Genomic DNA, 15610 nt, shown 5'->3' with positions numbered 1-15610 from the left:
TTCTCACTGAAGGACGTGGGTCTGTGTGGAATCCATAATAAACTGTTCCTTCGTGAACGAAGTGGGTCTGCAGAGACAGAATGATGGAGGTCAGACCCCTCAATTTGATGGCGTGGGGCACGTGTGGTATTTTTTGGGGGGAACTCGGCATGGCGGCTGCAGACTGAGTCCAGCTGCTTTTCTCACACACATAGACACACACACACACACAGACACACACACACACAGACACACACACACAGACACACAGACACAGACACACACACATACAGACTGACAGTCAGACACTGGCAAGTTCTCGGCTAGTTTTTAACCCCTGTATTTGTGTATTCAAACTGGAGTCCACTCGTCAGTCTTGGCAATTGTACCCAGGGTCTTTGGATGAGAGAGCCATTATGTTCCTTTGTCTTTATCAAGGGTGGCAATCAGTCTTTGGATTTGTTTAGAATGGCATTGTCTGGAAGCTCACGCAGAGGTTCCATTGGTCCTTAGTTATTCTAAGCCAGCTTAGGGGTCTGTGTTCTTTTCAAAAATATGAAACTTAGGTCTTTTTAAAGTCCAACATTCCAGGGTATAATTCTTGGGATTTGACTCCATCATCGTAACAGTGCCGAGGTGTGCATCATCATACGTTTTTCCCATACACCATCCCATAGAGGTCCCCACCTGGGTCCCCTGCAGTGGAACTTGTTTCCGACCTCCCCTTCTAGGAAGCTGATGCATGAACTATCCCCGAACATGGCTGCTGCTCACTCACGTCTGGTGATATGATGACACTGTGGCCATCTAAAATGGCTGCCTGCAAAGGATGATGGGAATTGTGGTCAGGTTGGGACACAGACAAGACTCAGCTTGTGTGTAGTTGCAAACAACAACCCAGACCTATTCAGAAACTCACATCAGTTAGATGCCACTCACAGGTCTTCCCAGGACAATGAGCTTCAGATTGAAACTTAACATTCATAACAGATTCAGGGATACCTATTCATCTTATTTGAGAGTGCATATGTGCCTTGGACAAAAACAACTGGGACCCGCCCAGCTATCGAGGTACCCGCCCCTAATTGGCCAGAATCGAGTACAGTGATTGAAATCCTATCGATCCATTGGATCCCTACACGGGGCCGCCCAAAAGAGCGCAAAAGATCGGAGGACAAGAAGAACTGCGCACCCAGCATTCTGTCTCTTTTGGGTCCGGCTTCTGTGTACCAACTGCAGCAATTCAACCAGCCAAGTACAAGGACCCACGATCTCCACCTGAAAGACGACACTCAGACGAACCAGACGACCTCCAGCTGCCACATGTGGGGATCAGATAAAGGCCTTATCCAACCTGCACAGAGCCGGTCACCTGGAAGTTAAGTAAAGGCCATTTAAACTGCTAGATATAGTCTAATGCGTAGTAGCGTGTAAGTTATTAAGTATAGAACCAATCCTATGTTTGATAATAAACTATAAGTATACTAAAATGGCAGCGCGGTAGCATAGTGGTTAGCACAATTGCTTCACAGCTCAGCAGTCCCAGGTTCGATACCCAGCTTGGGTCACTGTCTGTGCAGAGTCTGCACGTTCTCCCCGTGTGTGCGTGGGTTTCCTCCGGGTGCTCCGGTTTCCTCCCACAGTCCAAAAGTGTGCAGGTTAGGTGGATTGGCCATGCTAAATTGTCCTTAGTGTCCAAAATTGCCCTTAGTGTTGGGTGGGGTAACTGGGTTATGAGGATAGGGTGGAGGTGTGGGCTTGGGTAGGGTGCTCTTTCCAAGAACCGGTGCAGACTCGATGGGCCGAATGGCCTCCTTCTGCACTGTAAATTCTATGATTCTATGAAAATACTAGTTGTGTGGTCATTTGTCCAATACGCGTAACGCACTCACATATTGTGGTTAATAGTAATAAAGATAAAGGTCAACATTAATTGGCGACTCTGGTGGGACTCGACTAGAAGTGACTTTGTTTCTCCAAAAGATCCCACAACTTTGATTAGATTGGTAAAAGGGAAAAATGAACCACAAGTGCCAGTTCCGTATTGGCCAAATAACCGAATTTCAGAAGTGTGCACAAACCGCATGCAAAACTAACAGGGAAGGATAGGGTAAACTCTGCAGGCTTCTCGCAAGTCCAGAGGGATTTTGAACCGGAACATAGCCACAAGCCATACCCGTTGTTTGATCGACTCCCTATCCCCTTGTTCCAAAATAAATAGTGAGGACATGGCAGCGCCATTGTTCGAGAAGAAGATGAATCCACAGCAAACTGAGGTAGAGATGGTCAACATGTTGGAGGAGTATCCCATACTGAGGAAATACTTAAAGGGGAAAGGATGCCCCCTATGGGCAAATTTTTTGTGTGAACACCGAGTCAGGTCCAAGGACGATAGGACAAACTTGGTGGGCTGATATATGCAAGATTTACAAGAAGAATGTGACAAAGTTTAAAAAGCCAGTGGTCGTAGTGTGCTGCTTGGCTCAGTTAAGAGGAACCGAGGAGATCTTAAAGACGCTCGCCGTTCAGTTGATGGAGAAGGAGGAGGAGAGTAAGAAAAAGGATGATGAACATGCATTGTAAATTCTATGATTCTGACACTTGGAGAAGTTAACCGCAAAGACAGGGAAATCGCGGATATTAAACGTGCCCACCAGTCCAGTATAATCCATCTTAGCAGCTTCCAAACCCAGTATGACAAGGTCTGCCAGGACACACAACGTGCTGTCTTGGTAAGAGAGGAGGCCAAACAGAAGGTCACCCACTTAGAGAATAAATGTGCCAATCTACAGGGAGCTTTAAGAGCGCTGCACCAGTCCACTCAGGTGCAAAGGCAAACTACTGCTGACCACACCAAATGTCAGCGAGAAATAGAGATTCCATTAATTGCTTTCAGTTGAAGAGTGATTTATGTGTACCTTTGGGACAGTAGGGACAGAGGAAGAAGAGATGGCTGATTGGGAGGAGTTACAGGAAACACTCAGATGTAAGTAATTAGAACTGAAAGTCGAAAGCAACAGCCACCAACCCCAGTAATAAATGCACAGCCGCACCAGCAGGCCCGGTTGCACAGGTCACACCAACCCCAGTGAGTAGTGAAACTGCCCCGGCCCTCATGAATCCGGTCACTACGGAAAGAAGAATAGAGAATACTCCAGGTCCTGCTATTACCTACACCACCCCACTCACGGTGACACAGTTAAGGGACGCGTGTAACAAAATGACAACATTTGAGCCCATTGCAGACCCGCATTGCTTCTTTGAAGAGGTTCGCCAACAGAAAATTATGTATGGTTTAGATGAAAGGGACGAGGTGAAACTAATAGTTATGAGCCTTGGCCAGTCCGTACGATCAGCTCTACCTGCGCCCCAAAATGTAGGAGTGGGGACCCTAGACGAAATGAAGGACGCCATACTAGCTGCTATCGGTTACAATAAAGGGGATCCAGTAGAGGGCTTGAACAAATGTAGACAGAGGAAAGGGGAACATGCGATTGCCTTTGCCGGTCGCCTCTTTATACATTTTAAAGCAGTATTTGGAGATTTAAATTGTGCTAACTTAGATAATGAAGACACTACCAAATGGGCCCATACTTTAGTTTCACATGCCACAGAAGCAGGTAGAAAGGCTTGCACAAACTTTGCCCCAGCAGAGCAGGCACATAATGAAGCATGGGTACTCAAACACCTACCTGGAGCCTGGGAACAGGCGCTGCAGGAACAAATACAACAGAACGGCCTGGAAGGTGCCATGCACCCAGTTAAGGCTAATCAGGGGCCCGCATGGATAAATGAGGGTAGAGGAGAGGTCCAATATCCCAGGGAACACTATCCAAGGGAACAATATCCAAGGGAACAATATCCAAGGGAACAATATCCAAGGGAACAATAGCCCAGAGAGCAATACACCAGAGCACCAGCTCCACCTTACACACCCCGAGGGTCATGTGGGCAATCGGGTCACTTCACCCGCGAATGTAGGCAAAATCCGACACCTTATAACCAATACCACAGAGACACTCCAATCCCCTGCCAAGAAACAATAGGCCTGATCACGACCGCCAACCGCGCCAGCTAGAAGGCAACGCTCGGCCCATGCATCCTGTAAACGCACGCGTGGATGATCTTGCATATAACTCCCTCGATTAACGGTGGGCCTGTGATACACAATGTGACAGTGTCGGGAGGCCAGTAGTCACAGGGGTCATTCTGTTGATTTTCTGTTAAAGTCCGAGGTCATTCTGTTGATTTTCTCTGGGACACGGGGGCTCTCGGACCACGTTAACTTCATCCACCCTGCACCTCGAAACCCCATGCCCGATCACGGACACCATCACACTTAGCGGATTAACTGGGCACATGCAGGGAGGATACATTACAGCCCCTATACCTGTCCATGTTGGAACTATAGCCACTAATCATCCTGTTGGTTTTGGTCGAACTACCCCCCACTGCAGAGCACATTTTAGGAATGGATTTCATGAACTCCAATAGCCTCTCATTCGACCCTGTAAATCGGTATGTATGGCAGATGTCTACGATAACAAGAGGTCCTGTTACACTATCAATGGGTGATTATGTTAATAGGATCTGTTCAGTGGGAGAATAGTGGTTTAATCCTTTAGCGATTAGCACTGACTCAACCACCAGGGAGGTGCTAACCAAACACAAAGAGGTCTTTGCTATGCATAAGCACGAATGAGGGCAGATACCAGGAGAGGTGATGATTACAGGTCTGGACCCCAAACCACAGAAACAATACGGCTTTCCCCAGCAGGCTGAGAACGAAATTGCAAAGGTGATCTACAGTTTATTAAAATAAGTTGTAATGCGACCCGTGTCGTCCATCAACAATGCTCCGATTTGGCCAGTTAAGAAACCAGATGGCTCATGGCAACTCATAATTGATTATCGTGAATTGAATAAAGTGACCCCTTTAACAGCTTCCACCATTGCCATGAGTCCCGCGACCATGCTTAAACAGGGGATGCAAGCAAAATATTTCACCGTGCTCGATATTAGCAATGGTTTCTGGTCCATTCCCTCAGAACATAGAACATTACAGCGCAGTACAGGCCCTTCGGCCCTCGATGTTGCGGCGACCTGTGAAACCACTCTAAAGCCCATCTACACTATTCCCTTATTGTCCATATGTCTATCCAATGACCATTTGCATGTCCTTAGTGTTGGCGAGTCCACTACTGTTGCAGGCAGGGCATTCCACACCCTTGCTACTCTCTGAGTAAAGAACCTACCTCTGACATCTGTCTTATATCTATCTCCCCTCAATTTAAAGGTATGTCCCCTCATGCTAGACATCACCATCCGAGGAAAAAGGCTCTCACTGTCCACCCTATCCAATCCTCTGATCATCTTGTATGCCTCAATTAAGTCACCTCTTAACCTTCATCTCTCTAACGAAAACAGCCTCAAGTCCCTCAGCCTTTCCTCATAAGATCTTCCCTCCATACCAGGCAACATTCTGGTAAATCTCCTCTGCACCCTTTCCAATGCTTCCACATCCTTCCTATAATGCGGCGACCAGAATTGCATGCAATACTCCAAATGCGGCCGCACCAGAGTGTTGTATAGCTGCAACATGACCTCATGGCTCCTAAACTCAATCCCTCTACCAATAAAAGCTAACACACCGTATGGCTTCTTAACACCCTCTCAACCTGGGTGGCAACTTTCAGGGATCTATGTACATGGGCACCGAGATCTCTCTGCTCATCCACACTGCCTTACCTTAGCCCAGGACTCAGTCTTCCTGTTATTCCTTCCAAAATGAATCACCTCACACTTTTCTGCATTAAACTCCATTTGCCACCTCTCAGCCCAGCTCTGCAGCTTATCTATGTCCCTCTGTAACTTGTAACATCCTTCCGCACTGTCCACAACTCCACCGACTTTAGTGTAATCTGCACATTTACTCACCCATCCTTCTACGCCCTCCTCCAGGTCATTTATAAAAATGACAAACAGCAGTGGCCCCAAAACAGATCCTTGTGGTACACCACTAGTAACTGGACTCCAGTCTGAACATTTCCCATCAACCACCACCCTTTGTCGTCTTCCAGCTAGCCAATTTCTGATCCAAACCGCTAAATCACCCTGAATCCCATTCCTCTGTATTTTCTGCAGTAGCCTACCATGGGGAACCTTATCAAATGCTTTATTGAAATCCAGAAACACCACATCAACTGCTTTACTCTCATCCACCTGTTTGGTCACCTTCTCAAAGAACTCTAGGTTTGTGAGGCATGACAAACCCTTCACAAAACCGTGTTGACTATCTCTATTCAAATTATCCCTCTCCAGATGATTATACATCCTATCTCTTATAAACCTTTCCAAGATTTTTCCCACAACAGAAGTAAGGCTCACTGGTCTATAGTTACCGGGGTAATCTCTACTCCCCTTCTTGAACAAGGGGACAACATTTGCTATCCTCCAGTCTTCTGGCACTATTCCTGTAGACAAAGATTACTTAAAGATCAAGGCCAACGGCTCAGCAATCTCCTCCCTAGCTTCCCAGAGAATCCTAGGATAAATCCCATCCGGCCCAGGTGACTTATCTATTTTCACACTTAGGCCGAGCTTGCCAATATAAAGTTGCTTTTACGTTCCAAGGTCAGCAGTACATGTGGATGTGTCTCCCACAAGGTTTCCAAAATTCCCCGTCCATTTTCCACAGACAATTAGCTACTTGTCTGTCCAAATTCTCCCGCCTTCAGTGCCTAGTACAAGATGTGGATGACTTGCTCTTGTAAACCGACACCAAGGACGAGTATTTGGCTCTGCTGGCTGAACTGCTAGCCCTGCTCCACTCTATTAGGTGCAAGATCAACCCCAAGAAAGCGCAAGTCATGAGAGACAAAGTTCTTTATTTAGGGACAATCATCACCCACGGCAAAAGGGAAATTGAGCAGAAGTGTATTGACACCATCGTAAAATTGCCCCTGCTCCGTAATGTAAGTGCACTCCGTTCATTCTTCCGGTTGGTAGGATACTGCAGGAATCACATTGATGGATTTGCCACTAAAGCCGCCCCGCTCTCCGAACTTCTGAAAAAGAACCACCCCTGGAACTGTCTTTCACAGCGCACAGGCGCAGTAACCGATTTAAAGCGCCAGCCCCTGCTTTACAAGTTCCTGACCCTGACTTGCCATATGCCATAGAGGTAGCAGCCACTGATCAAACCCTTTCAGTAGTCCTCCTACAAGAACGCCATGACAGATTAGGACCCGTAGCATATGCTTCCAGAGTTTTAGACCCCGTAGAACAAGGATTTTCTGGTTGTGAACAACACCTGCTTGCAGTCTTTTGGGCTGTTCAATACTTTGCATACATTACGGGACTCAACCCGGTCAAAATCCTCACTGAGCACACCCAGACTCAACTTCTGTTAGATGGTAGACACAAGGATGGTTCAGTTAGTCAGGTTAGAGCAGCGCGCTGGACACTACTACTACAAGGCAGGGACATCTCTGTAAAGCGCACCAGATCCCCAAATTTTTAGCAGACAACTTACAATACACAGGTACCCCACATGAGTGCCAGACCATTACAGCAAAACAGCACACAGGAACCTTTCCCAGGTCACTACAGCCATGAGCAGGCAGCAAGAAACCAGATCCCCAACAATCAAGAGACACATTTAAAATCTATGTAGATGGCTCCTCCACTATTGAGGATGGTGTTAGGATAACTGGATGCGTATATGTATGGAGGATTCACAGGGACGTTCACTGAAAGAAGTATCTTTAAAATTGCCAGGACATCTAGGAGTCCAAGCCGCAGAACTTGCAGCCATAGCCTATTGTGGTAGTATGTATTGGGGGCCATGTGGGACTGGAAGCCCTAATGTCATTGGCTGACAGATCCCGGGTCCTGGTTGGCCGTTGACCTCATACTCCGCCCTGAAGGCGAAGTATAAGAAGCCGGTGCCTTCCCCCGCAGGCCAGTTTACTATCGGGCTGCTGGGGAACAGACACGCTTAATAAAGCCTCATCGACTTCACTCTATTTGTCTCACGGAGTCTTTGTGCGCCACAATTTATTAAGCGTGCCTAAAAAGGACTATGGAGCTCAGGATCATTCCAGAATGCCTGAGGATCAGCCCCCACGCAGTGAATGCGGCAGCAGCCTTCAAACACTGGCAGACTTGCTTTGAGGCCTACATCACATCGACCACAGGCCGAGTCTCAGACGAACAAAAACTGCAGGTCCTGCACTCGAGGGTGAGCACGGAGATTTTCACCCTCATTGAAGACACCCGCGATTTCCAGACGGCCTTCACAGCACTGAGAAGTCTCTACGTTCGCCCAGTTAACCAAATCTACGCTCGCTACCAGCTCGCGACAAGACGGCAAGCTCCCGGAGAATCGATGGACGAGTTCTACGACGCGCTGCTGATTTTGGGACGAGCCTGCAGCTGCCCGTCGGTGAACGCAAACGAACACACGGACATGTTAATGCGCAATGCTTTTGTTGCAGGTATGCAATCCTCCCAAATCCGCCAAAGACTTCTAGAAAAAGAGTCACTAGGACTCTCAGAGGCACGGGCCCTGGCAGCCTCGCTGGACGTAGCCGCGCGTAATACCCGCGCCTACGGCCCCGACTGCGCGGCAGGCCATTGGGCCCCGTACGTACCCGCCGCGGCAAACCCCCTACCCCCCCCCCCCCGGACACCCCACAGGCTTGCGCAGTCCAAACGCCGAGTCGCACCGGGGGCGCCCGCTGTTATTTCTGCGGCCAGGCGAAGCACCCCCGACAACGCTGTCCGGCCCGCGCAGCCATCTGCAAAAGCTGCGGGAAAAAGGGCCACTATGCGGTGGTGTGCCGATCCCGCGTGGTCGCCGCCGTCCTGGGAGAACAGGGAGCCCTACAGGCAGTCTATGCCTCCCAACCCCCCCAGCACGCCATGTGCGACCCGCAGGCGCCGCCATTTTGGGTCCCGATCACCGCGGCCCCGGGAGAACTGGGAGCCCTGCACGCCCAACCCCCCTCCCCGCAGTCCATGTACGACCCGCCGCTGGCGCTCCCGATTTGGGTGCCGGCCAACACTCTCCACGGAGAGGAGGGGGTTTTTCGCATCCCGAACGCCACCCTCACCCCCGTCCCGCGCCCCACGCCTGACCCGCCGGCGCCACCTACCTTGACCCCGACCACCGCTGTCCCCGGCGAGGGAGCTCCGCGCGGTGCCAGCGCTCGCGGCCCCACGACTGACCCGCCGGCGCCGCCGACCTGGGCCCTCACCCCCGTCCCGCGCCCCACGCCTGACCCGCCAGCGCCGCCGACCTGGGCCCTCACCCCCGTCCCGCGCCCCACGCCTGACCCGCCAGCGCCGCCGACCTGGGCCCTCACCCCCGTCCCGCGCCCCACGCCTGACCCGCCAGCGCCGCCGACCTGGGCCCTCACCCCCGTCCCGCGCCCCACGCCTGACCCGCCGGCAATACAACTTACCTGGACCCCGATCACCTCCGTCCCCGGCGAGGGACCTCCTCACGGTCCCAGCGCTCGCAGTACTGACCCGCCGGCCTTGGCCCCGACCACCGCTGTCCCCGGCGAGGGAGCTCCGCGTGGTCCTAGCGTCCGCGGGCCTGGCACTCGCAGCCAAGGAACTCCGCGCGGTCCTAGCGCCCGCGGCCCGGGCGCTCGCAATGAAGGAACTCCGCGCGGTCCTAGCGCCTCCCAGACCCTCCAGCACTCAATGTGCGACCCGCAGACGCCGCCATTTTGGGTCCCGACCACCACGAGGGGAGGAGGGGCCCCGCCATCTTGGACCGCCCCCGACCTGTACGACGCATGGGGGCGGCCATTTTGTCCACCCCCGACGCCATCTTGTGACCCCTCAGCTACGGGCGAGGTATGGGGGTGGCCATTTTGTCCATCCCCGACGCCATCTTGGATGGCAACAACGGACCCCACCCCACTACTACAACCACGGCTCGCTTCGGTTACACTCGATCAGGCTCGGCCCCGGACTCTCCAGACGACGACGACAACGGTCCTAATTAACGGCCACGAGACGCCATGCCTAGTCGACTCCGGGAGCACAGAAAGTTTTATACATCCCGACACGGTAAGACGCTGTTCCTTAACTACCTTCCCCAGCGCACAAAAGATTTGCCTAGCTGCAGGATCCCACTCCGTACAGATCCAGGGATTCTGCATAGTTACCCTAACGGTACAGGGGAGGGAATTCAAAAACTACAAACTTAACGTCCTTCCCCAACTCTGTGCCCCCACCTTGCTGGGCTTAGATTTTCAATGTAACCTACAGAGCCTTACGTTTAAATTCGGCGGCCCCATACCCCCACTCACTATCTGCGGCCTCGCCACCCTCAAGGTGCAACCCCCGTCCTTGTTTGCGAACCTCACCCCGGATTGCAAACCCGCCGCCACTAGGAGCAGACGGTACAGCGCCCAGGACCGGACCTTCATTCGCTCCGAAGTCCAGCGGCTACTAAAGGAGGGCATAATCCAGGCCAGCAATAGTCCCTGCAGAGCGCAGATGGTAGTAGTGAAGACAGGGGAGAAACAAAGGATGGTCATTGACTATAGCCAGACCATCAACAGGTACACACAACTAAACGCGTACCCTCTCCCCCGCATATCCGACATGGTCAATCGGATTGCCCAGTATGAAGTCTTCTCCACCGTGGACCTCAAGTCCGCCTACCATCAGCTCCCCATCCGCCCAAGTGACCGCAAGTACACAGCCTTCGAGGCAGACGGGCGATTATACCACTTCCTAAGGGTCCCTTTTGGCGTCACAAACGGCGTCTCGGTCTTCCAACGGGAAATGGACCGAATGGTTGATCAACATGGGTTACGGGCCACGTTCCCGTACCTCGACAATGTAACCATCTGCGGCCACGATCAGCAGGACCACGACGCCAACCTCCAAAAATTCCTCCAGACTGCCAAAGCCTTGAACCTCACGTACAACGAGGACAAGTGCGTTTTTAGCACCGATCGGCTAGCCATTCTGGGCTACATAGTGCGCAATGGGATAATAGGCCCCGACCCCGAACGTATGCGTGCACTCATGGAATTTCCCCTCCCGCACTGCCCAAAAGCCCTGAAACGCTGCCTGGGGTTCTTTTCATACTACGCCCAGTGGGTCCCCCAGTACGCAGACAAGGCCCGCCCCCTAATACAGACCACGACTTTCCCTCTGTCGACAGAGGCTTGCCAGGCTTTCAGCCGCATCAAAGCGGACATCGCAAAGGCCACGATGCGCGCCATCGACGAGTCCCTCCCCTTCCAGGTCGAGAGCGACGCCTCTGACGTAGCTCTAGCGGCTACCCTTAACCAAGCGGGCAGACCCGTGGCCTTCTTCTCCCGAACCCTCCACGCCTCAGAAATCCGCCACTCCTCAGTGGAAAAGGAAGCCCAAGCCATAGTGGAAGCTGTGCGACATTGGAGGCATTACCTGGCCGGCAGGAGATTCAGTCTCCTCACTGACCAACGGTCGGTAGCCTTCATGTTCGATAATGCACAGCGGGGCAAGATCAAGAACGACAAGATCTTGCGGTGGAGGATCGAACTCTCCACCTTCAACTATGAGATCTTGTACCGGCCCGGAAAGCTGAACGAGCCGTCTGATGCCCTATCCCGCGGACATGTGCCAACGCACAAATTGACCGCCTCCAAGCCCTCCACGAGGACCTCTGCCACCCGGCGGTCACTCGGTTTTACCACTTCATCAAGTCCCGCAATCTCCCATACTCCTTAGAGGAGGTCCGTACAGTCACAAGAGACTGCCACATCTGCGCAGAATGCAAACCGCATTTTTTCAGGCCCGATGGAGCGCACCTGATTAAGGCTTCCCGTCCCTTTGAACGCCTCAGCCTCGATTTCAAAGGGCCCCTCCCCTCCACCGACCGCAACGCGTATTTCCTTAATGTAGTGGACGAATACTCCTGCTTCCCTTTTGCCATTCCCTGCTCCGACATGACCGCGGCCACAGTCATTAAAGCCCTGAACAGCATATTCACACTGTTCGGTTACCCCGCATACGTCCACAGCGACAGGGGGTCCTCTTTCATGAGTGACGAGCTGCGCCAGTTCCTGCTCAGCAAGGGTATAGCTTCAAGCAGGACGACCAGCTACAACCCCCGGGGGAACGGGCAAGTAGAAAGGGAGAACGGCACGGTCTGGAAGGCCGTCCTACTGGCCCTACGGTCCAGGGATCTCCCAGTTTCACGGTGGCAGGAGGTCCTCCCGGACGCTCTCCATTCCATCCGGTCGTTATTATGTACGAGCACTAATCAAATGCCTCACGAGCGTCTCCTTGTCTTCCCTAGGAGGTCCTCCTCTGGAACGTCGCTGCCGACCTGGCTGGCGGCCCCAGGACCCATCCTGCTCCGAAAGCACGTGCGGGCACATAAGGCGGACCCGTTGGTCGAAAGGGTTCACCTCCTCCACGCAAACCTCCAGTACGCCTACGTGGAGTACCCTGACGGCCGACAGGACACGGTCTCCCTGCGGGATCTGGCGCCCGCCGGCATCACGCACACCCCCCCGGCACCATCAACCCAACCGCCCCCCTTCCTGCCACCGCCGCACCCCGCGACCGCCCCCTTCCCAGGAGGATCAGTCCCCCTCCCCTTTGCACCGACAGCTGAAACCGTGCGGCTCCCGGAGGCGACAATGCTGGTACAAGCACCACCACCACCGCCGGGGCCGAGGCGATCGACACGGACGACCAGACCGCCCGACCGACTCGTGGCGTCGATGTAAAACAAAGATGGACTGTCCAATGAACATTTTGTTTTTCCTATATCCTCTGTAAATAGTTGTAACAGGACGATACTGTCCAATACGGTACTACCATGTAACTGTTCTATCCTCCCAGGACCTGTACTGTAAACCCTTACCACCATACGAAGCATCACCCCGCCGGGTTCATTTTTGACAAGGGGTGAATGTGGTAGTATGTATTGGGGGTCATGTGGGACTGGAAGCCCTAATGTCATTGGCTGACAGATCCCGGGTCCTGGTTGGCCGTTGACCTCATACTCCGCCCTGAAGGCGAAGTATAAGAAGCCGGTGCCTTCCCCCGCAGGCCAGTTTACTATCGGGCTGCTGGGGAACAGACACGCTTAATAAAGCCTCATCGACTTCACTCTATTTGTCGCACGGAGTCTTTGTGCGCCACACCTATGTAATCGCCCACCCGGAGTCTTTCCCAATGGTTGCAGACATACACTCAGACAGCATGTATGCCTGCAATAGTTTGACCAAATTCCTCCCCTATGGGAAGCTTGTGGTTTTGAGTCTGCCGACGGAAAATACCTCCCCTCTGCCCCTTTACTGAAACACACCCTTAAGGAAGCCAGTGGCTGCACATACGACATAATTAAAGTTAAAAGCCATCACCGCACCTCCCCACCCGGCAACTGCAAGGCAGACGCCTTAGCTAAAGCTGGAGCCTGCAATGGTCACTTCTGGCAGCTATCTGCATGCAATCCAGGTGTCCCAAACAAACATCATGGGTGAAATTCTCCCCCAACGGCGGGATGTCCGCCGACTGGCGCCAAAGACGGCGCCAATCAGACGGGCATCGCGCCGGCCCAAAGGTGCGGAATGCTCCGCATCTTTGGCGGCCTAGCCCCAACATTGAGGGGCTAGGCCGACGCCGGAGGGATTTCCGCCCCGCCAGCTGGCGGAAATGGTGTTTGTTGCCCCGCCAGCTGGCGCGGAAATGCGGTGCATGCGCGGGAGCGTCAGCGGCCGCTGTCAGTTTCCCGGTACATGCGCGGGAGCGTCAGCGGCCGCTGTCAGTTTCCCGCGCATGCGCAGTGTGGTGAGTCTCTTCCGCCTCCGCCATGGTGGAGGCCGTGGCGGAGGCGGAAGGGAAAGAGTGCCCCCACGGCACAGGCCCGCCCGCGGATCGGTGGGCCCCGATCACGGGCCAGGCCACCGTGGGGGCACCCCCCGGGGTCAGATCGCCCCGCGCCCCCCCCCAGGACCCCAGAGCCCGCCCACGCCACCTGGTCCTGCCGGTAAATACCAGGTTTGATTTACGCCGGCGGGACAGGCAATTTCTGGGCGGGACTTCGGCCCATCCGGGCCGGAGAATTGAGCGGGGGGTCCCGCCAACCGGCGCGGCCCGATTCCCGCCCCCGCCCAATCTCCGGTACCGGAGACTTCGGCGGGGGTGGGGGCGGGATTCACGGCGGCCAACGGCCATTCTCCGACCCGGCGGGGGGTCGGAGAATGCCGCACCATAGATCTGTCCCAAGCCCAGAATGCAGACGAGTCCCTCAAACAAGTTTTAAACGGCACCTACCCAGTCCGTTATGATAAATGGAAGAATGCACTCACTTTCGAGGATGGCATAGTCTTAAAGGCAGGAATTTATATTGTCACCAGGACAGAAACCAGCTGATATACCCAGCTAATATGTTCCATGACGGACACAGACACCAGGGAATAGACACTACCATTGCACATTTAAAAACTTTGTGCAGGTGGCCTGAACTGAAAAGTGACATCACCCATTATGTTGAGAACTGCCTCATTTGTGCTCAAAACAATCCCGATCGTTATGCAAAGAAGGGACAATTAAGACACACCCAACCAGTTGAGGGCCCCTGAACAGATCTTCATATCGATTACATCGGTCCCCTCCCACCCTGCAGAAATGGTTCTAAATATGTTCTGTTTGTCATTGATACGTTTACGAAAGCCTTTCCCACCCACACAAACACAGCAAAAGCTACAGCTAAAATCCTGACCCATCAAATATTCACGCGCTGGGGTCTTCCACGCAGCATTGAGTCAGATCAAGGGACCCACTTCAATGGTAGGGCAATGCAAAGTGCAATGGCTATCTTTGGGATCAAACAAACTTTCTACATAGCACACCACCCTGTGGTGGTATGTATTAGGGGTAATATGATACACCATGAATGCCGAGGAGCTATTGGAGGACAGATGCTGGGTCCCGATTGGATCTGCCGCCTACTGGGCTCCACCCAGATAGGCGGGGTATAAGAACCCGGTTTATTCCCCGCAGCTGCATTCTGTGACTGAGCTGCTGGGGAACAAGTCTGAACAAGTCTGCTCAAAAAAGCCTCGATTGAAGTTCTCTACGTCTCGCCTCGTGTGTGATCGATGGTGCTACAATTTATTGAGCAGACTTAAAAAGGAATATGGAGCTCCGGATCGCCCCGGAGTGCCAGCGAATCGGCCCCCAAGCAGCTAACGCAACATCGGTGTTTAAACACTGGCTGGCGTGCTTTGAGGGGTACCTCCGAACGGCCCCCGGCAGACCAAGGGAAGACCAGAAGATGCAGGTCCTGCATTCCAGAGTGAGTCCCGAAATCTAGGCACTCATCGAGGACGCGGAAGAATGCCCAGCGGCGATCAACTTGCTGAAACAGACCTACATTAGGCCCGTCAACCAGGTCTACGCACGCTACCAGCTCGCGACGAGACGACAAATCCCCGGGGAATCGCTGGACGAATTCTTCAATCCGCTGACGATCCTGGGAAGAAACTGCAACTGCCCAGTTGTTACGGCGAACGAACATACGGACCTCCTGATCAGTGACGCTTACGTAGCAGGTTTGGCATCGTCGCAAATTCGCCAGAGACCTTTAGAGAAAGACTCT

This window comes from Scyliorhinus torazame, chromosome 16 (genome assembly GCF_047496885.1).
Source record: "Scyliorhinus torazame isolate Kashiwa2021f chromosome 16, sScyTor2.1, whole genome shotgun sequence".
Taxonomy (NCBI): Eukaryota; Metazoa; Chordata; class Chondrichthyes; order Carcharhiniformes; family Scyliorhinidae; genus Scyliorhinus; species Scyliorhinus torazame.
This window is presented reverse-complemented; position numbering follows the sequence as displayed.